This window comes from Siphateles boraxobius, unplaced genomic scaffold (genome assembly GCF_051911475.1).
Source record: "Siphateles boraxobius isolate OS27281-9 unplaced genomic scaffold, OSU_SipBor_1 19, whole genome shotgun sequence".
NCBI classification, from domain to species: Eukaryota; Metazoa; Chordata; class Actinopteri; order Cypriniformes; family Leuciscidae; genus Siphateles; species Siphateles boraxobius.
In genome coordinates, this window is record NW_027508799.1 from 23,310,160 (window position 1) to 23,332,804 (window position 22,645).

General features: G+C 39.7%; 1 protein-coding gene across 12 annotated transcripts in view; it reads left to right on the plus strand.

The window, feature by feature from the left end:
* The window catches only part of sox5 (SRY-box transcription factor 5), a 243,833-nt gene that overhangs the window by 61,028 nt on the left and 160,160 nt on the right, over positions 1-22,645 (plus strand). For 5 of the 12 annotated variants that reach the window (XM_077234375.1, XM_077234383.1, XM_077234393.1 and 2 more), the window contains one exon: positions 10,533-10,603. The exons of 2 other annotated variants lie outside the window; for them this stretch is intronic. The gene's annotated coding sequence lies outside the window, so the exon portion shown is untranslated. Of the gene's footprint in view, positions 1-1,537; positions 1,599-10,532; positions 10,604-22,645 lie in introns of all 12 variants that reach the window. 5 more of the 12 variants (XM_077234384.1, XM_077234386.1, XM_077234377.1 and 2 more) reach the window with 2 other exon arrangements.

Genomic DNA, 22,645 nt, shown 5'->3' on the forward strand with positions numbered 1-22,645 from the left:
CGGAATTTCTATTCACGACAAATGTGTGGCGGCCGGCTGGGCCTCCCCGTACACCTTTGTCAGGTTTTATAACCTAGAAGTTCCCGCTCTGCAGGCAAAACTTCTGTCAATTTAAGTGAGATGTACGTTCTGTCCACAGATGTTCGTGTGCAGGCTACTCTCACGTATACTAGCTCTTCTAGTTGAGCTGCACTATTGGGTATGTGCTATATGCTTATACAGACCGGCGACGCCGCTCTGTATTCCCTATGAGTGCTTATGTACAAGTGCTGGCCCGCGTTGCTGGCCAACTTATTTCCCACTTATTTGGGTTCCCCGGAAAGCCCTGGGACTCATTGTGGATGCTTGGCGTGCACGGCGTTGACAAAGGGTAACCGTAGCGTAAGCTAACTTACGCAATACGAGAGAACCTCTCGTAAGAGAATGTATCGGTTACCTAACGTAACCTCGGTTCTCTCTAGAAGAGGGAACGAGTATTGCGTAACCTGCCGTGCTTGCGCCACGAGCGTTTTTCGCTTCAGTCGATGAAAACCAGAGAATACAGCCTACGAGCCCTGCTTATATACGCTAAGCCACACCTATTCTGGCGGGCTTTGACACTGTGAAGGCGCGAGCGCCCTTCATTGGACGTGACGTCACGTCAGGCTCAGTGGTAGGCTGCTGCAGTTCCCGCAGGGGAGCTGATGAGCACGCGAGACAGCCTGCTCTAGGTCTGCTAGCTGCTGCACTGCATTGACAATGGATAAAAAAATTAAGGATCATTTTTTGGCGTCAATATCTCGAAAAGATGAATCTTTCCCATAGCGTAAGCTAACTTGCGCAATACTCGTTCCCTCTTCTAGAGAGAACCGAGGTTACGTTAGGTAACGGATACGTAACTTCCTATGACAAGACCCCTGTTCCAAGATGGCGGTGGTTTTGACGCATGCTTAGAACCCCAAGGTGACATCTAGTGTATATATCTATGGGTTAGACAGACAGAGAGACTAGAGAGAGATGCACATCAACTTAACTTTACTGTTCTTGGCTGACATCAAACTTGGAGAGGAGAGAACACAAGTCTACCTGATGGCCTTAGGTAATTTCCGGGGCCCTACGCAACCTACGTAGTGTGAGTATAGGGGTGATCGTCTCTGCTGAGCAGAAATAATAAATAAATGAAAAATCACTCATGCAGGCCTGCAAATTTCTCATTGGGCTACTGCTCATAAAACTAAGTAGTGATCATTTCTCGTACTTGGTTGGCTGTGTTATGGGTAGATTTGAATTGGTCTAAGTAGCATTTTGGACTCTTTGAGGGTCACACACCGTTAAAAGAAAAGAAATCCATAATACAGACCAAGTGCATGAAAACCTCTCTTGCTTTCATTCTCTCAAGCATTCTCCTCCACATCGTGAGTCAGTTACCTAAATCTATTGACGTCACCACGTCTTTCAAAAAGAGAAATATTCACCTCAAAAGGTTTTGATTTCAGCCACAAAGAGGAGGCACTGGTATTGATCAGAGTCTCTGTCTGTCTGTTCTTTTCTCTACCAGGGACCTAAGAGCCGCAGCCTCTATAGAGGGACTCAGACAGGGTGGGAGGAGATCCCAGCAGGTAAAAGGACCTACCGCAGGTCATGACCACAAACAACATATCAGCTGGCTATTTCTGAGGGGGCCATTGTGCCTGATTTCTGTCCATGCGCCACAGTAAAACTCAAACATACACACACACTTGTGTCCTCCACACCTTGTTGTAGGTCTTGCTTAACATTGTTTAAGGTCAAAGTCTTACAGTTCTCTCTTGTTTTCTTTCACACAAGTGCACATACATACATAGAGTGGTGGGGACTTTACATGGACTTTTATTGTGGTTATACTAGGCTTTCTATCCCCTAACCCCTAAATGTAACCCTTATTCAAACCTCTTTGAATTATACAGGGCCTAAAACTAACTTTTTGCCACACCTGCCAATGGTCAGTAACTTAAGAAAATGTACTGGCCTTGAAACTGTTTAAAAAAAAAACTGACAGTAGTTTTCAGGTACAGAAATGTAATCATTTTTTGACATAATTTTGTGAATTTGTCCGCTCAAGTACAAGATGTGAAAGAGAGCTCAGTTTCGTATTCATGCGCTGTTTGTGCACACAAAACCTTCCACACAGCGTTCGAGTAACAAAATTAGTAACTTTCGCATCTTCTTGCACTTGAATATTAACAATTGTCAAGGCATAATCTTTCACGAAAATGCAGCGCTGGCCCGTCAACTGTTCTGAGGGTCATTCACGTTTGTTCACATTTGTTTACGTTTGTTCACATTTGTTTACGTTTGTTCACGTTCATGCATTGATAGAATTCATAAAAACCGGCGAGTGACACCGTTTCATTCTGGCCAACGCTGATTTTTACTCTCATTTGGCGCTTGGCGAGTGCTATTTATTTTAAGGCCCTGTTATATATAAAATATAATTCTTTTGGACATTTTGACAATTTGTATGACCCTGGATAAAGGTCACTTCAGCACACAGACCTCATATTCCCTTCATGCGTGTTTGTGTATGGGGCAGAGATGTACTTTCGTCCTCTGGTTTTGTAAGGTCAGGAATGTCTAATTTCTTTATGTCGATTCAAATTATATTTAGCCTTTTTTATTCCTTAGAGAGAGTCATTTGGAACCTTTTATCTCGTTATGACATCAATAACAACATCTGCTACTTAAATTCAGTACAATAAGCAGCATTGTAAAGCTTCCTGAATAACTCTGAACACCACATTCCAGCCGTGTTTGTGTTTGCCATCGCTGTTTTCACAAGTTTCAGATCTTTATTTGACTCTTTGTGTGGGTTTACATCTCTAAGCTTGGCTTATACTGTGGGGACAAAATTGCTAAATTAGTATAAATTAAATTGCTGCATTGGTGAGCATAAGAGACTTCAAAAATGAAATAAAAATAAGGATACAGTACGTTCGCAGTCACAATAAATTTTTGTGCATATTGATTCAAATTCGATCAGATTTTAGCAAGTGTGAACGGCCAAAAATCACAAAAAATCTGTTTCGAGTTACATTTATATGTGGTTTGAAATCCTGTTCAAATCGTATTTCTGGAAATTCATTTCAGTCTGACTGCTCTAATCGGACTTTCTCTTGCCACGTAAAACTTAAACGTCAGACGTTGTTATTGGAAACATCCTGAAAACTCCTGCGGAAAATAGGTTGTGTTGTGAACAAAGTGCTGGACGAGAAAATGACAATATAACGGAGACATGTTTTGAAACCGGCGGAGGCAACAGCGCAGAATAAAGCCACACATACCAGCCTCTATGTTTCTGCCTCATAAGATGCATTAGACCAGCGCGACAGCTGCACATTGTCATGTTGTGAATAAAACATCTGTATTGCAAACCTCTCCATGTTGTTTTTTTGTTTTTTTGGTGTATACCTACAGTACCAACACAGCCCTACAGTACCAATGCAACATCATTGCAATAGAAACCAATGCAGATATTCCAGAAAATTAAAGTGTAGCACGGACACACAAATCGGATCTGGAGCTAGACTTCAACTAAGAGACTTCAAAGACATGAAGCAATTTTTTCAATCCTGAACTTTTGAACGGTGGTGTATATTAAGTCTATGGTATGTCCTTATTTAAAATTGCTACTTTGTGTCAGAGTGTCTATATGTTTGACTGAGACTGTGGGTTAAAAAAAAACATCCTGAATCCTGGCTACAGTTCACAGCGTTAAACGGCTGTCAACCCTCGGAAAGTCCTAAACATGAGCACTGTGCTCACATACACCATCACACAGGCAGGAAAGTGGAAAAAAAACAGGAGTGAGAATGGGAAGAACCTATTTTTTTGTTACAGAAAAGGAGGAAGAATTGAGATGATATTGAGCAGATAAAGGAACAGAGAAAGGAAGGAGAAGTAGAGGTGAGGAGGAGGCAAGAGTGAGAAAATTAAGTTAGAAAAGAAGAGAAATAGCAGACAAGGAGGGGAGACTGATAGAGAGAGAATATATACAGTAAGAGGAGAAACTATTTCAACAGAAAGGAAGTGAAATATGTATACAGAAGAAAGATCTTGACCGAAAGATGAATGCAGACATGAGGATGATCGTGGCTTCGATTTAATTGAGCTTGTCACACAGGCACTATTTTTAAGTGTTGGAGTTCTTTCACCCTGTGATTGAGCCTCATGACATCTAAAACGACAGCTCTCATCCGTGTGAAGACTGGGTGCTGTTTGTCTCACACCAACTATGCAACTACTACCTTTTAAAGTCTGATGAAAATCTGTTAATTTTTCACTGGTGTGCAATGCAATCTGCAAGAAATATCCCATCGACTTGCATTGAATGAAGAATCTGACCCATCTAGATTATTGTACACTCTTAAAAATAATGGTTCCAAAATGGAATTTTCTTAGTGTTGCAACAGAATACCGTAACTATTTTGGGTTTCCTAAAGAACCTTTCTCAGAATAGTTCTTAAACTTTTTTTTTTCTTTCTAAGTTTGAAGAACATTTTAATAATCTAATAAACCTTTCCATTATAAAGAACCATTTGTCCAATGAAAAATGTTCCATTGATGTTAAAGGTTATTTTATGGAACCATCAATGCCAATAAAGAACCTTTATTTTTAAGATAACCTTCATTTTGAACTCAGACAAGCAACCACACAGAATACCAAATAATTCACTGCTGTGAAGTTTGCATGGTCAAATCTAAAAATCTAGAAGAATCAGTTGATATTTGAGGAGGAGAAATTGTGGTCTGGCGTGGTTTGTGTCCTTGGTCTGCTGGTTCACCAGAGTCAAGTTGCGAATGATGGGAGCACAAACACAGCAACGGGAAGTCAACGAATGTGTGGCAAGTGTTTTGTAAGATTTTGTTTTGTTTTTCTTGCTGTGTGTTTGTGTAATGTTTATTATTAATTAATGCTAAGATCAATTATAATCGCAGTGTATCATTAGTGGCCCATCCATAAAACTTGGCCTATAATCTTACCAGGAGTTTAAATAGTGCACATTTATATTACTAATATTTATACATACTGTATATGTGTGTGTGTGTGTTTGCGTCATGCAGGGACTTTTGGGAATGTCTTTCTACTGGGTTTTTTTCCACTAAATGATATGGTAATACATAGTTTTTGTCTTCAAAAAGCATACATTTGACAGTATTTTACTGTAAAATTAAATATAATGCGATGTTATACAATTGACAGTTTTCACAGTATAACTTGGTTAACAAAAGCAGGTTTTTACTGTAGCATTTTTTACACAACGGTTATTTTTGTACGCTTACAAAATTTCTGACACTTACATTTCTAAATATCCAGAAATGCCAGTTTAAACACCACCAAAAGACACATTATCCACCAAGTTGTACCTTTGGATGTTCCTACCAGTTTTAAAACATCTATAGTGAAAAAATAGTGAAAAACATCCTGAAAATATTTCTAGTTGAAAACAACTTTAACTTTAGGCACTTACACACTTAAAGAGTGTCAGTTTTAGTGTGAAGATGCATCAGTGATAACCAACCGCTGCTGTGTCTGAGATAAGCGGGTTCTGATCATTCTGACAAACACCCCTTCCCTCTCCTACTCAAGACTAAACATCATCACCATGCAGGAAGGAACGGCCTGTTGCTAAATTACATGATCCGTCGTTTACATCCCAGCAGATAAATATTTACCCCTCCGTTGTGGCCCGCCTTGTGATTAGCCACCTCCCCTCACACAGTACCGGGACCACCTCGATGAACAATGGCTCTTTCATGGGCCGTGTCATTCCTCCTTTCCCTCCTATGAACCCCGGGGAGTGGGACAGGAAGTCGCCCTCGCGGCCTAAAGGACTCTAGGGGAAGAGGGGGGGAGGTACTCCGGTAACTGAACCCTGAAGGTCTGGGGCACTCCAGCCGTCTAGCTTTTGGTCGCCATTGTGTTTGTTTATTGGCATGAATCTGGCTCCTGGTTTGCAATGGCGAACTTTTGAAATCCAATTATTTCCTAATGGTTAAAATTCTGCCCTACATTTTTTTTTCTAGTTGAATATCCTGTTTTCCTCAGAAATGCATCAGATTACAGAACTAAAATGGGTTTGGAAAAGTGTTTCATGTTGGCTTTATCCCAATAGCCTGCGTGGCCTAGGTGATGTCATTGGGAAAAAAAAACTTTATTTCAGAGTGAGAAGATAAGACATCTAAAGATAAAAGAACAAACCATTTAGTTTTCTTCAGAATAATGTGCACTGATTAATTGTGCACAATAAGACCAGTAATGTGCGTTAAAACAGTAAATAGGGTCAATTTAATTTCATGTTGCCTTTAAGCCTGAAGAACCAGAGCAGGTTGGAGCCAGCGGAGGGACAGATGTCGGCAAATCCGCCCATCTTGATTCCAGCGAGTTTCATTACCAGATGTTTCAGGGCTATTATTGCATTAGAGCTGAAATGAATAGGCAGATGTGTGTGTGCATTATTAGCGGAGCTGAATTGTGCTGGTCTTATGATCACAGTGATTATATAGAGTCGAAGAGGAGCACAACTGCAGGCTGGCGGCTGGTAATCCTCTTCTTTCCCTAAATAAGCCTCCCTGTCATCCGCCATGTCTGATACAAATGCTTTCACAATCCCCCATTCTACCCTTTAATTCTCTCTCTCTCTCTCTCTCTCTCTCTCTCTCTCTCTCTCTCTCTCTCTCTCTCTCTCTCTCTCTCTCTCTATTTCAGTATGATGTTAGCTGGTCACTTTATTAAAGCCATTGTGTTTATCTGATCCTATTAAACACTAGAGTGGCAGAGGAACAGAGGAGCTGCGCTTTCTGTCCGTCTTGTCCCTCATCTCTGTCTGCGTGAGACAATAATGGCATTGCGATGTCGTAAGAAATCAGATATGTTTATTTGTGTAGCTGTGTCAGTGCGTGCACGTTACCGCTCACACTGACATAGAGATCTTTGTGACACCAAGGTAAAAACGGAACAGACAGCTTCCAGGTGTTTCTGATGATGAAACCGGTATGTGTGTGCGAGCGCCCGTGTATTTTAAAATTCAATCTCTCCGTCAAACGCACACATGCGTGCATCCGGCATATCCTTGGCTGCCTCCGTCATCAAATTCATCATTATTTAAAATGCAAAACCACTAAATGACCCTCTAAACCCTTAATCACAATGCGGCTGCTAATTCAATAATACCCCCGTAGCTGTCTGGTGATGCCCCTATTGTTTTGGCTCTGCCCAGGTGATGGTGGCTCATTCAGGGAGCCTGGCGTTGTCTCAGGGGCACGGTGCCCTGTTACGGGTGCCCATTGTGCATCTATTGTGCGCCTATTGTGGCAACCCTGAGAGAGCTGGAGGAAAACAAAAGCACCAGCTCTGCAGAGTGCCCGTGCTGATTTCGCATGCACCTGGCATCGCCACAGACACAGGACATTATTAATTGCTAATACATATTTATGTGGCACAAATTTGCCATTTGTTTATGCATAAAATTATCAATAGACACAGGGCGCTTAGCCAGAGAAAGTGGTGACCTTTTAAAACCGGAGTGAATGGAGCCCAGTTTGCTGGTTAAGACTTTGTGCAATTTGTCTTGTGTACGTTTGCTTTGTGTGAATCACGAGTGTGTGTAATAGAGAGCATCTTGTGTGCACATGCTTGATGTTGTTTGTGTGTCTAAGTGAAGTTTATAGGACGGCGAGATAAAGGCAGAGAGACTGGGAAGAGGTGTAACATGACTAGCAGAACGTTGAAATCTTAAAGTATTGGGTATTACTGTGTTGTTTTTGGACATGTAGGATGGTAAATTCTTTGTAGAGTGGCATGTACTCTGAACAAAATTAAAACGCAACACTTTTGTTTTTGCCCCCATTTTTCATGAGCTGAACTCAAAGTTCTAAGACTTTTTCTATATAAACAAAAGGCCTATTTCTCTCAAATTGTTCACAAATCTGTCTAAATCTGTGTTAGTGAGCACTTTTCCTTTGCCGAGATAATCCATCCACCTCACAGGTGTGTCATATCAAGATGCTGATTAGACAGATGCTCACATTCGATGGCGTCTGGTACTTTGGAGAGCTGTTTTCTTCACAGATGAATCCCGGTTTTCACTGTACAGGGTAGATGGCAGACAGCGTGTATGGCGTCGTATGGGTGAGCGGTTTGCTGATGCCAACGTTGTGGATCGAGTGGCCCATTGGGGTTATGGTATGGGCAGGCGTATGTTATGGACAAATGAACACAGGTGCATTTTATTGATGGCTTTTTGAATGCACAGAGATACCGTGACAAGATCATGAGGCCCATTGTTGTGCCATTCATCCACGACCATCACCTCATGTTGCAGCATGATAATGCATGGCCCCATGTTGCAAGGATCTGTACACAATTCCTGGAAGCTGAAAACATCCCAGTTCTTGCATGGCCAGAATACTCACCGGACATGTCATCCATTGAGCATGTTTGGGATGCTCTAGATCGGCGTATACGACAGCGTGTTCCAGGTCCTGCCAATATCCAGCAACTTCGCACAGCCATTGAAGAAGAGTGGACCAACACTCCACAGGCCACAATCAACAACCTGATCAACTCTATGCGAAGGAGATTTTCCTTTGCGTGAGAGAAATGGTGGTCACACCAGATACTGACTGGTTTTCGGACCCCCCCAATACAGTAAAACTGCACATTTTAGAGTGGCCTTTTATTGTGGACAGCCTAAGGCACACCTGTGCAATAATCATGCTGTTTAATCTTGATATGCCACACCTGTGAGGTGGATGGATTATCTCGGCAAGGAGAAATGCTCACTAACACAGATTTAGACAGATTTGTGAACAATATTTGAGAGAAATATGCCTTTTGTGTACATAGAAAAAGTCTTAGATCTTTGAGTTCAGCTCATGAAAAATGGGGGCAAAGTGTTGCGTTTATAATTTTGTCCAGTATAAATACCCTGACATTTGGTACAAGGTATTTGAACCAATTCAATCAGTTCCAAGTATTTGGCTATTTAACAAGTCTAAATATTAATTGTTATGCATGCAGTTTTTCATAATTGTATTAATTGAGGGATGACTGCATAGATGTTGTTTAAATTAATAAATGTTTTTTTTTGTTTAATGAATGTTTAGTATTATAAAAAACTAATATTTTTTTTTAAATGAATAAAAACGGTGATTAAAATGGAAAAATACTAAATCACATAAAAAATGTCTTGTTATATCAAAGTATTAAGTTATTACTTACCATTACTGTACCATCATAGGCCAAAAAAGGTCTGTTGTCGATAGTGTAGTCATTTATGAAGCACAGCTTACACAGAAGTTACTTGTAAACCAAGCAGTTTTTTTTTTTGCTCAACACGGCAAATCAGTGTGACCAACTGGAACCTGTTGCAAAATCTTCATGGGGAAATCTTTTTGGAAATCTCCTCACTTGACATTCATGATCATGTGGATTCCTTTTAAATTTACTGGATTTCATCAGCGAAAATTCAAAAATGTTCCACCATAATGGTAAGGTGTTTTGGTTGGATGTCAAGTCTGATCAAAACTAATAGCACACCTGTCCTCAAAAAACAATTTGAGGTATCATTCTTGCCGTAGTAAAAAAAAAAAAAAAACACTAAATCTGAATGACAAATTCTGTCAGTTTAAAAGTCCTGTGTTTGTGTGATTTGCTACTAGTTGAGAGGCTCATAAGCATCACCTAGCTTCACTTGACCCAGTGGCCACACACACACACACACACACACACACACACACACACTCAACTCAACTCAATAAGGAATACATTACTCCCATTTCAAGTGACTCTTCCCCTTTCTCAGCAAACACATTTACTTTCTATTAAAGCCTGATGTGCAGCCAAGTAGCCGCCAGAGTTTATTACCATACAGATTAGAACAGAGCTCTTTAACACGCAGGTGAACACATGCACATGCTTTCAACCCCCCAAACACATACGTGTGTTTGTGTGTGTGTACATACTGTAGACTTCTCTTTCCCACCTGTTGAAATGGTCTCTGTCAATCTGTTTGAGTCGGTTTCTGGACAGCTGTTTAATATTTTAAAAAACAAAAAATTTAAAGGGGTAGGTCACCTAAAAATGAAAAAACTTGTGTAACTGACTTTCTTTCGTAGAACACAAAAGAAGATTGTCTGAAGAATGTTCATGCTGCTTCCATGTAAAATAGAGACTGTTAAGCTCCTAAAAAGAAGAAAAAAACACCATAACACTTTGTAAAAGTGGTCAATATGATTATTTTATTGTAATTAAAGTAGCATGAAGTAATCTGATAAATTTGTGTGCAGAATAACAGACTGATATTTAAGACATTATTTTGTGAAAATTCTGCTTGACATCTGTGGTCACCATCCACTTTCATTGAATGGAAAAGAGCAGCTTGGACATTCTTATAATTGTCTCCTTTTGTGTTTCACTGAAGAAAAAGACATTGGATTTAACAGTTACCTTGATGCCTTCCTCCTTTTCTCTTTCTTAATTCACCTCTCTCCTTGGATCTGTTTCTCATCCCCAGGGTTCAGTTACTCACCAATGGGTTTGTGGTCTGAAGACGAGCAGCACTCATCTCTTTCACATCCTTTGTAGGTCAGTTCCTATTTTTACTCTTTTTCTTCCCCCGTTTTTGTGCAAGGACACCCCATTGTTGTCGGCCGAAACAAGCAGAGTCAATACATAGTCTGTTGTATTGGTAAACAAATCAATTACTGCTTCACAATGGCTGCGATGTGCTTATCAAAGACTCATTATCGCTCTGTGCCGTATTGTTGTCATCATGACACCTCTAATCATGGTTATCATGTGCTAGTAGTTTCCATGGCTACACTATAACATTCAGCCAATGAAACACCCCATTCCAGCCCAGCAGAAAAGCCATCAGCCAACTGTGGCACCCTAAGAAAGAACTAAGTTCCCAGTTTGGACCTTCATATTTGGGATAGAGAGCAAAAGGCCATGCAAATGCTGGACAATAATACATCACTGGTTGGAAAAATTATTTGGACTATCAGGTTAAACTGTTGGCGTCCATTTTTTTTTTGTTCGTTTACGACTGCAAGAAGTCAGAATTGCTCATTTATCGCAACTACGTGAGTGTTGCTTTTCTAATTACATGCGATTTTCACTTTTAAAACGTGGCGGTTTTTTATATGTTTCCAAAGAGAAAAAAAGTGTACTGGTTGGTGTTTTTCAGTGGGAGGAGGTGGAGTGATGATACAGAGAGCAGGGTCACAGTTTTCAGAGCAAATGGAGAGCAAGAGAAGCAGAAAGACTGAAAGAATGAGATAGAGAAAGAGAGGACAGGGCCACAGGGAGGGGGCACAGGGCCAGCTGGAGGGCCAGGCTATGTGCTTTGTGTATTTGCAGCAACAATACAGGGCAGCTGAGAGTTGCCCATGACCGTTTCTCTGAGGGCAGCCTGTACCCTGTCCACACACACATAAATACACACAAACACACGGGTCACTGCAGAGCTACTCAGCTGCTGATGCAGTCAACTGGAAACAGCCACACTCCTAAAATCAGATTGTTTTTTTTCTTTCCTGTCAAATACACTCAAGTGCATGCTTCGCAGACCTTCATATTAAATGACATATGGGTTTGCTGTTGACACTGTCCAGGAAAGATAGCCAAGCTTGAGGCTCGGAGAATGTGTGTGAGCCTTTAAAGGGGGTCATATCATAAATTATAGAATCTTTTTATTATTATTATTATTATTTCTTTTCTCTTTACTTCTTATAATGCTTAAAGTTTTGTTGCTTCGAAAACGGTCATAATTTTTATGTTATAGTTTTACATTACTTTTTCACCTCCTTCTGACCTTTAGTTAAGTGCCCTGTGCTTTGCTGCTGTGCCTTTAAGATTCCTATATAAATAGCTGAATAATATTGCTTGACAGATGTAATCTGCTGGAACTCTACGGCGCCCCTAAAGGGATATGTTGGTGGGACAAATATGAGATGGGAGAAAAAAATATATAATTCCAAAACTTTTGCGTTTCCCGAGAAACTTTACATTCACTCGCAAAACATCCCTGAGAAATGTAGCATTCTCTTGCAAAGAACTTAAAAGTTAGGGTCTCTAGGAACTATTATTTTTAGATTTTATGTGGAAAAAAGTATATAGTAACAATAATAGTAATAAAAGCTATTATTGTTATTATTGTTAGTAGTTATAGTAGTGGTATTTCTATATAATAATAATAATAATAATAATAAGGTTTTCAATATATTTCCTTAAAATGCTCGCTCAGTCTGGATGCGCTTAAATCCGAAGTAAGGATGCTTTCCGTTTCCGTTTTTTCTCATGATCATGATCGGACATTTGTGCATTGAACAACGTCCTGGTTGGGCTGAAAGGTCACCAGCCTCTTCATAAAGGTTTGTGTTCCTGTGACTATAGTTTCCTTTGTGCAGAACAAACAGTGAAATATTGTTGTTCAAATGTGTTCAAGCATTTGGATCACAAGCTGTGTGTGGGGCACGGACAAGTATGCTTGTGTGACCTCTGACCTGTCTTCCTCTCAGTACACATCTAAAGGAAGTTCCGCCTGCAGTTAGCCCACACAGACAGGAAATCGTGTAGTGCAGAGGGAAGTTGTAGGGCTGTAAAGTTGTTTTAGATGTTGTGACCTCTTTGACCTCCACTCATGATGCAACGTCCTCTTTCCTTTATTGGAAAACACAGCTGAAAGCATGTGTGTGTTTATCCGTTAAGTGAAAGTCGCTGTCTGAAGAATGCACTGTATGCCTCCGTTTGTGTATGTGTGTATCCCGTTAACTCTTACAAGACACCTGCATGCACTCCAAACACCGGGACTCCTTGGTTTCCCTGCAGGCCGATCGCTACAGGGACCCTTGTCTTCCTCTGTAAACAAATACAGGCATGATCGAGGACGTGGCTGAACCCGTGTTTGAGCTGAGAAGTACTAGTGTGTGTACAGCACGTCAGCCCTCTGGTGCTCTCTAACAAAGCACCTGTTTACTCTGCCGTAGTTTCCAATGTAAATACACACCTAGAAATGGAAGCAAATTGTGCTTGGCATTATAAAGAGCACATGAGGAACGGAGCTGTGGTTTTGGCCATGGCCTTCTCTTACTGGAGAGATTATGCTGGATATTTTGACTACTACTTTTTCTGGTCATCTAGAAAAGTGTTTAACCTATGTAAGTGATTCAAAATACAGCATCAGTTGATGCAGATCACAAAAGCTAGCATTGCTGTACTGCAAAATGTACTCTTATACTGTCCAGTTGTGTCCCACTCACTTTAGTGTCTGTCTGCCTCTGGGACGATATTTGATTTCTTTCTTTTTCTTTTAAAGAAATAAATACTTTTATTCAGCAAGGATGCATTATGTTGATCCAAAAACTTGACAGTTTTTTCAACATTCATTCAGGAAATGTTTCTTAAGCACCAAATTATCATATTAGAATGATTTCTGAAGAATCATGTGACACTGAAGACTGCAGTAATGATGCTGAAAATTCAGCTTTGTCATCATCGATTACATTTTAAGTCTATTAAAATAGAAAACTCTTATTTTAAATTGTAATATTTAACAATAATACTATTGTACTGTATTTTGATTCAATTATTGCAGCCTTTGTGAGCATAAGATGCTTTATTTCTCATTAGTCTACACTGCATCAGTACTTTACACTGTTATTATTCTTAACTCTCTCAGAGTTGAGACTTGGATTAAATAGAAATAATTGTGTGTTAAACTAATGTCACAGTATGTTACCCCTTTTCAGAGACTTGCAGACAGTGGTCCATTTTTGCCAAAAATATGAAAGTGAGAATTATTAAAATACTTTCATGTTAAATATTAATGGGAAATGTTAATTATTGCTTTTAGAATAATATAAAAGTGGTGTGGGGTAAGATATCATAATATTTGACTATATCAAACACTCAGTAGAAGTCAAAATTCACATGAACAAGGCTAGGTTGTTCATGTGAATTTTGACTTCTACTGAGTGTGAGCACTGTAAATGAGCTCACATGAATATCACAGATGTCCACAACCCTAGCTGCATGGTCCTTTTTTGGATTCAAATTCACGTCCAAATATATTTGGTCCTTACAAGTTATGCAAAACTCAGATACATTATGATGCAGTTTATGGACAGGAATTTGTTTGTAATTATACAACAGTAATGTTCGATTTCTTAATATTAATTAATCAATTACTGTAGGTATCATGAATAACAAAACACTTTTTTCAGCATTTATTAATTTAGGTTAATGTGAACCGATAAGTATGAAATTGTTCATTCTTAATTCATGTTTGTTCAAAATACATAACTAATATTAAACATTATTAATATACAATAAATTGTTATAGAGTTGTTCATTGTTGGTTCATGATCAATGCATTAACTGATATGAAGTGCTACCTTTTATTTTTTTTACTGTTGTCACCATATAGTGCCACTGGAGTCATGTAGTCCACAACTAGTAAATACAGAACTAATCGACTAGTCAGTGCAACCCTATTGGCTATCTGTATATTTAAAAAAAATAATCCTACTCTCTCAGTGCACTATTCATTGAAACACATCATCTGTCATCAGGCGACAGATTGTCCCACACTCCTCTCCCAAATTCCCTCCTGAGTGTCTCTCTCAATATGCCCAGTGCCACCGTATTCCCTGAGTCTCCCTCCCAGTAGACCTGCCCCACTCCGGCTCTCTTCAGTACCTGAACTCCCTCACACGAGCGGCCGTCGGGCTAATTGCGGCAAACGCGCCTGTGAATGTATACGCAGTCATTACTGCTCACAGTGTGTGAAAACAGCAGAGGCCACATAAAGACGCACTCATTATGAAAAATGAGGCTCTTGAGTGAATTACATCGATGCGTTTGTGTGTCTTGTAGGTTGTGGCGTCCCCTGCGAGACGCCACGATGAAGGGCGTGGGCAGGGACGGAGCTCCCTAATCAACACGGCAATCGCATTTCCATATAAACAACCAAAAGCTCGTCTACATACAATCCAATTCCATATGATGTGGGCTTGCCGTCAGGGCTTGTAATTGCTTCAGTTCACCGAGTGTTAGAACAGGGCAGAAGAGGACGAGAGAGGCCTCTGGAGAAATGGAGGAATAGTCCAAGCGAGAGATTTTTCAATGACCTGAGCTCTCCAGCGATCTAGTATCCAAATACACTAAATCAATGCTCAGTCATACAGCGATAACAAGCCTCCTTTTATTTCCACAGTAATGGTTATGAATAATGTAACTACAACATTTAATGCGGCATAACCTGTTTTTAATGCCCATCAGATGTTTTAGAGAGCAGTGTTGGCGATTTCACACAAAACATAGTACCCAGTTTCATTCTAATAGGTTGATTTGGTTCTGAAGCAACAACAACAACAAAAAATCTGGCTCCAAACTTTTGAACAGTGTATATTGAGCTACTTAATAATACTTTATAATAACAATAATGCTTTTGCATTTTTTTCAAAACTTAAAAGGACAATAAATGGGGACTAATGCCTTTATGTAAAAGAGCAGCATGGACACTTTTCAAAACATATTTTTATGTTCCACAGAACAAAGAAAGTCCTACATTTTTGGAATAACATGAAATACAGAATATTCATTTTTTTGTTGTTGTGGAGTTCGTCAAACCACAGAAAAATGTGTTATTAGCTACCCAGCCAAATTTGAATGATAAAAAAGCCGGCAAGTACATAAAATAAGCTATCAAAATCTTGAAAAAATGAGCAACTCTGCTCTCAAATGCTGGGGGCGTGTCTGCTGCGCTGAAACCACGCCCACTCGCGGGAAAGCTGCCGTCGCCACACTCAACTGTCACCGCTCTAGCCGGAATGGATGCTCATACGGTGGGCACGCACTGCCGATGATGGCACCAGTTGACGGCGCGACGGGAGGATGAAGGCCGAGGCGAGAGATAGTCCGTTCGGCCCCATTCACCAGTAACAGCGGATTATCAGTGAATCCCAGTTGTCTCCGTCGAAAGTTTATAAAACTATCCAGTGTAAAATTATCACTACAGAGGTGGGTTTTGGCGGTGATCCTCAGCTCTCCATCAAGGTGACTCTTTACAAAATTAATCCACCTCTTCTTGATGTGATCGTTTTTTGGAAATTTAAATAAGGACACCGATCTGTTTTGTACGTGAATTCATCCAGGTATTACGCATTTCCGCGACGAAGGCATAGCTAGCTAGCAAACTGTACGCTGTAGTAACTAATAGTACTGACAGAAACCCGCGATTAGGGGAGGGGCCAGCCTCAGTGGCTCCAGTGCGTCATCAAGTAGGGGCGTGTCCAGGAGCTCAGGGGCTCCAGTGCGTCAACGAGCCCCCGTTTTAGCCCCGCCCGAAAACAGCAAGGGTGAAAAACTGTTTAACGGTCTTACTCCACAAATCAGTACTTCATAGTTCACAGTCTTTGTAATATGTTTTAGGAATACATTTCTAACATTTATAATGTATTTAGATTTTTTTTTTTTTTTTTAGAATTGCCTTTACAGGGACTTTAAGATCAGTCTCCAGGATCCTGCCTCATTCCACAGATTGATTTGTTTTCAAGTGCTTCCCACTGCAAATCAGGCAGATCATGTGATCTCCTTCAGTGCAATAGCTTTAAATAATGAGAATCATACATAAACATCACCTGCTCTATTCATCTCAGGTGAGAGAGAATCTCTCTCTCTCTCTCTCTCTCTCTCTCTCTCTCTCTCTCTCTCTCTCTCTCTCTCTCACTCTCTCACTCTCTCACTCTCTCACTCTCTCTCTCTCTCTCTCTCTCTCTCTCTCTCTCTCTCATTCTTGTTCTCTTGCCCTTCTGGGATTCTTCCCCTCCTGTGGGTTAAAGTAATGTCTGGTCCTTTGGGTTTTCTTCTCCTTGAGATGAACAGAAGGAGAGGAGGAGAACAGGTAGCAGCATTATTCTTGGCTTTTCGTCGGTAATGCTGAACCCTGGCCAATTAGGTGGATTAAAACCAACAAAACACCTCCATTAGTGGGAGGTATTGTTACATGCTTGCTGATCATTTAGAAGTAAACTCCTAAGTGCCTCCTGGAATTCTCCCCCAGAATCGGTTTCCCTTTCATCTCGCAGGTCTTGTGTTCTCAGCAAAGCAACCAGAACTTGTGTTGGTGCCATGCATTTGAACGCTCCTTATGGCTGTGCAAATAAACATTAATAGCTTGTAGTTGGGGCATAAATGGTAAAAAGCTGGAGTTGTGTCTGTTAACGTTTTATTAAACATAATTATTAAATTGTAATAGGCTTCTGAAACCTTGAACTGAAGTTGAACTTCAATCTAATGGGAAAATGGTCTCTCATTCATAGAGAACTTGAGCATTACACTACCGTCAAAACATGTGGGGTTGGTTAGCTTTTTTAATGTTTTTGAAAACATTTATCTTGTGAAATATTACAATAAAAAAAAAAAAGTTTTAAAAAATTCATATTTATTCACTGTAACGGTAAAGCTGAATTTTCAGCATCATTACTCCAGTCTTCAGTCACATGATCCTTCAGAAATCTTTTAGATGTGCTGATTTGGTGCCCACAAAAAATATTTCTTATTATTATCAGTGTTGAAAACAGTTGTGCTGCTTTTAACTGTGATGCATCATTTTTAAATTTTTTTAGGATTCATTGATTAAGAGTTAAAGTAAAAAAACAACATTTATTTAAAATAGATTATTATTGTTAACATTTATTTAACATCTCTTTTAAACATTTATTCAAAATAGAATATATATATATATATATATATATATATATATATATATATATATATATACTGTATGTGAGTGACCCTGGATCACAAAACCAGTCTTAAGTAGCACGGGTATATTTGTGGGAATAGCCAACAATACATTGTATGGGTGAAAATTATAAATTTTTCTTTTATGCCAAAAATCATTAGGATATTAAGTAAAGATCATGTTCCATGAAGATATTTTGTAAATTTCCTACCGTAAATGTATAAAACATTTATTTTTGTGAGTGAATGCAGCACAATCGCGAACATAAATGGAGAACTTTAAAGGCGATTTTCTCAATGTTTCGATTTTTTGCACCCTCAGATTCCAGATTTTCAAATAGTTGTATCTCGGCCAAATATTGTCCTATCCTAACAAACCATACATCAATGGAAAGCTTATTTATTCAGATTTCATGTGATGTATTAATCTCAATTTCAAAAAAATGACCCATATGACTGGTTTTGTCATCCAGGGTCACATATATATCTTACATTTAAATGTCTTTACTGTCACTTTGGATCAATTTAATGCAGTATTTCTGTATACAAGTAAAATGTTCTTTCAAAAAAACTTTGGAATGATAGTGTATTTTTGATGAAATTGTTTTTTGTTGACGTATATTTACGTTTTGTATTTTAAATAGCCAATTGTCATTGGTTTACATAACAGCCCTCCCTGTACATGAATTGCTTCAGTTACAGGTATTAGGGTGAGGAACATTCTTATTTTTTTTTTCATGCTTATTCTAGAGGTCATTTGATTGGACAGAAGTTTGTAGTGAATGATGACTCTTCAATTGTAACTGTTTTCCCAGAGGAGAAAGACTCTGCTAAAGCAGTGCACTAACATATAGAAAGCCTCAAGCTAACAGACATCTTAGAGTAACTATGCACTGTACCTTTAAAAAAATTCCCAAGATCTAGGTCTTTTTTTCTTAGGCATATCATTGATAATTACACAGGTGTTTTGTGTCCAGGAACGTTTGTTTTAACTTAGTTGTTTTAGTTGTGTTGGTCGATGACTCTCTTCACTTTTGCCTCTGAGCTCTGAAACTGAACATATTGAGAGCTTTCATCAACAATTGAATAGCTGAAAAGGAATTGACCTCTAAGTAGTGCGCCTCACATTTTCAGAGAGTGTGCCCGTATCAAAGAGCATATTTAATAGAGCGCTGTGGCGTGGAGAGCTCGAGCGGAGTGTTAAATTGGCCTAGAGCTGGAAGTGAAGGGCAGAGGTGATATCCTCGCTAAAGGTTCCTAACAGCCAGAGTAACGTGTCCACACACACGCTAGAGAGATGTATATGCATCCTGCATCCGGGATTCTAATCATCACATGTGAACACAATGGGTGCAGGAAGTTTATTTTTTTTTCATACCCAGGAGACATAGAGTGAGAGATATGGAATTCATGTGTGTGTATATGCCAGTGTGTGCGTCCCTGGGGTTGGGGGGCCGTGCCGTGATGGTACAGATGGGACAACATATGACATGTGAGGGTGTGGGGACACTGAGGCTCTCTCCGTCCATCTGGACTCCCCTCTGATCTGCCCTGCCTCCCTCTGCCGTGTGTGTTTGTTTGTGTGTGTGTCTGTTTGTTTGAGTATATGTGAGTAAGGGCTAGCCATTCGCTCCTACGTGGCTGTTTGTTTTGTGCAGCGAGAGCTGAAAAGTTTATTCGATCAGAATCTCATATTTAGCAGTTCGTCCGAAGGCTTTTGCTCAGAATTAAAAGTTTGGAACAAACCTTATATGAAACATTAATGACACCGCAAATCATGTCGCATCTTGAGAAGAGTTGTACTATGACTTTTCTAAGCTTTTTATGCTTCTAAGCTTAGTTTGCCGGGGGGGGTGGGATGGGGGGGGCACGGGATGGGGGGGGTAGGGGCGTGGGATGGGGGACGGGGGGGGGGGTGTGGGATGGGGACAGGGGGGCGTGGGATGGGGGGGGGGGGGCATAACATTGATTTACATGGAAGGAGGTACTTGAGACAGTTAAGTGATTTATTATGTAATAGAGACCCCAGCTTTTCTTTGGCATGGGACAGTAAGAAACAACCTAGAACACCTCATCAATCATCAATGGGCAAGGTTAAGCACAAGCAATTTAATGGTCTGGTTTTAGGGATGCAATACTGAACTGGTTATCAGCCAAAAGCTGCCTTTTTAAATGTATACCTACAGTATTGTTCAAACGTTTGGTGTTAGTAATTTTGTATTATTATTATTATTTTAAATAAATGAATACTTTTATTCAGCAAGAATGCATTGAATTGGTCAAAAGTTGACAGTAAAGACTTTCACACCGTTATAAATGATATCTATATCAAATACATGCTGTTCTTTCTATTCACTGAAAAAAATACATCACTGTTTAAAAAAAATATTAAGCAGAACAACTGTTTTCAACGTTGATAATATTAATAAATGTTTCTTGAGCACCAAATCAGCATATTATATCATGTGACATGTTTGCCATTACAGAAACAAATTAAATAGTTAATTAATAAGTTTAAATAGTTAATTTAAATGGTAAGACAATTACATAATATTACTGTTTTTACTGTATTTTCGATCAAATAAATGCAGCCTTGGTGAGCATAAGAGACTTATTTCGAAAAATTATGAAAAAGATCTTACTAACCCCAACTTTTTAAATATTTTATAGATTTATCATCCTTTAATGAAGTGGGCAGTCATTTTATATCAATGGCATCATCGGGGACTATGCACATTTATAGTGTCGCACATTAAACCATTCTTTCCAGTCAAATACAAGATCGCAGCGGCCCAAAATTTATGTTAAGTGATGTGCAATTTAACTGAAAATACTCAGCCATCAGCTGAGGTGAGAAGACGTTCTGGTTTTGACCCTTCTGTTTCTCCAACACAACCTATCCAATCCAGAAGCTGTAAACCTGTCATTTGAACATGTCTTTATCCCCCTCCTCCTCGTTCTAAAAATGTCATCCATGTCACCCGCCTGCGTTGTCTTCCGCTCACCTCCCTTCGGTGGCCCCCTGTGCCTTAGTGCATTGTGGGTCATTGGCGGAGCTCAGCTCCGTTTGTCAGGTGCTGAGGAAGCTGTTTGAAATTCATGTTCGGTAGATTGTCAGACAAGAGGAGAGTGTGTGTCAGGGGGGAGGCGGCGATTGGAGGAGGGAGGGGGGCTGTAGCTTATTACCATATCAAAGAGCCAGCCGCCGTGGTCTAATGGTAATTACAACGGCCAACAATTGGCGCTCGCTGGTCGGATCATAACAAAAAAAAAATTAAGGGTGTGTGTGTGTGTGTATTAGAATGGAATACAGGGGGATGGAATTGGCCAGGGCATTCAGGTTATGTTAATACAGCTCATCTATTTAATTAGTGCTCAGACGCAGGCTTTGTTTACTTCTGACATGTCTTTTTTAAAAGTGTATGCGAGAGAGAGACAGTATGGTAACGGAGGTTTTCGGGAATGATTTGGCCCATAAGATTGAGTGAGAATAGTACAGGCATTAATGAGCTCCACTGTGGATGGAGCTTTTGATGGTCGTCCTGACTCCACCCCTCTGCTCGGCCCCCACTGGATCTGCTCACTAGAGAACACAAACACACACACACACACACACACACACACACACACACACACACACACACACACACACACACACACACACACACACACACACACACACACACACACACACACACAGGAGACGGAATTCACATTGTCCAGCAACCTGGCCAGCAACACAGCCTACTGCCTGACTGCGTATGGTTTGTGTGCATCACGAGTGAGACCAGAAAAAAAGAGGGTGGATCTTTTTATTTCTATTCTGTGTATACTTTTTAAAATGTCAAGAATATTATGAAGTGTACTCGATTCCTTTGCTTTTATGAAATAGTAACACTGTTCCAAGACCTAGTGTGCCGATCATGTTGATGGCCTAGTCTGACAGTGTTTCTGGAGAGAAGAAAGTTTTATTATTTATTTATAGACCCAGTTTTATAATCCAATCAATCCATATAATGGATAAATTCAGGTTTTTCTTTACTTTTCTCTCATGAATACACTGACATTTTTTTTTACTTTAAAATAATAATGCCATAGGTTATTTTAAGTTCCATCACATCAGAGGGACTATTTACACCTGATCACTTCATGCATTTTCTCTGATTGGAGCTATACGATCGTGATAAGACCAGATGTAAATGCTCTCCGAAACGCTTTCGAGACAGATTTGACTCCGATCGCTCAAGCCACTTCATGAGGTGGTCTGAGATTCATTGCAGACGAAACTGGACAAGTGTAAATGCATCTGGTTGTTGAAACCACATATGTACATTTTAATCCTCCCATTATGTATAAAAAAAGTGAGAGAGTATGTTATAGTCTATATGACATGTTATAACCATATGACGGCGCTACTGCAACACGCATCGGAATTGAGGATCGGATTTATATTCGTTTTGCGGAGACACATTTATGTGGCCAAGTGTAAATGGAACCGTTTTAACAAATCAGACAGCTATCCAAGCAGTAAAAACACATGACGTGACCAGATGTAAAAAGGCCCAGATATGCAACGTAAATGTATACATACTCAATAATTTATAATAGTTTTTCTTAAATATTTATTTATTTGTTTGTTTTTTAACAGCGGTGCTCTAATTAATGTCTTGACCTCTTGCTGTGCTTTAGCTTTCAGTTTGCATGGTAAAACCCTATTAGAGAGGCAAGATTAACTTTATTAATTAATATATGCATTAATATATGCATACTGTGATATCTGTGGTGCTAGAGACAGGACTGCGGTTCCCAGCATGCATTGCAGCATGATTAATGTTGCAAATGTTTGCTTAACTGCTTGTTTAAGGAGGACTAGTGTCA